The sequence below is a fragment of the Ursus maritimus genome, unplaced genomic scaffold (genome assembly GCF_017311325.1).
Source record: "Ursus maritimus isolate PB19 unplaced genomic scaffold, ASM1731132v1 scaffold_9, whole genome shotgun sequence".
Lineage (NCBI taxonomy): Eukaryota > Metazoa > Chordata > Mammalia > Carnivora > Ursidae > Ursus > Ursus maritimus.
Window position 1 is genome coordinate 63,388,333 of NW_024427107.1, and position 1,074 is coordinate 63,389,406.

Here is a 1,074-nt window from a genome sequence, read left to right on the forward strand (position 1 = left end):
CTCCATGATATTTGATGCACATTAAAACACTAATGCACCAGGACCACCGACTCCTAGATCCTAAGCGAAGCATCTCAACTCCATCCAGTCAGCATTCCTTTCTGTTTTGTTCTTTCTAGTCTGTGCTGTGCTGGTTACACTTTTGAATCTGAGCATTCGATACTACTTTCAGAGAACACCCATCTCCCAGATTGCAGTTGCTCAACATTCATCTTTTATTAACTACAGGGTGGTTCGCAAATGTATTTTTATGAGTTCTTATGAGGTTTTGATTTCTGCCAATACTCTCTACAAAAATTCTAACACCTGTCACTTAAAATTCTAGAACTGGCTGCTTTATTAATTCACTACTAGAACAACACAGTTTCTCCTACTTCAGTATTCAGTAAGCCATGTCTGTGTGTCTCTGCCGTGATGGGAGAGAAACTTACAGCCTCTGGTATTTGGGTAGACATAATATCTTCCAGATTGGACCCAAGAAGAAAATGATTCATCATGAAGAAATACTGGTGTCGGTTTTTAACATACTACTGGTTGTCCCAGAGGAAAGAAGTGAAGGTTACTAAATTCTTTCAATCCACTTCACAAAATTAGTCAAGGAGACAACATTCAAGTCAAGCACTCTTTGTCCAGAAATAAGAGTGAATGTCTGGGTTCCGGTGCCTTACACTGGCAGACTCTGGGCACATAAGGATGTTGCAGGAGGGTAAGGGACAATGTATGCTGGAGCCTACTGGCACCAACTCACACGAGTTGAGTGTGCACACTTCTTTCCAACTCTGCCATCTGCAAGGTCTCATTGGTACCTTGAAACCAGCCACTGAAGAAATATTGCAAATATTTATATTAGGAAAACTACAAACACTAAAACCCAGATTTTTAAAAGAGATCCAGTTGTTAAACATTTACCAGCACACTACAGGTAAGGAATTTCAAGGTAAGGCTCTGCTAGCATGAGCAACTGTCTTATGCTTGTGCAGTATCTCCTCCAAGCTTATAAACTGTCCCATCTACCCAGGACAAACACAGCTCCTTCTAAGGTCCTGAGATACTAAAATTGTCAAGTCATAAATC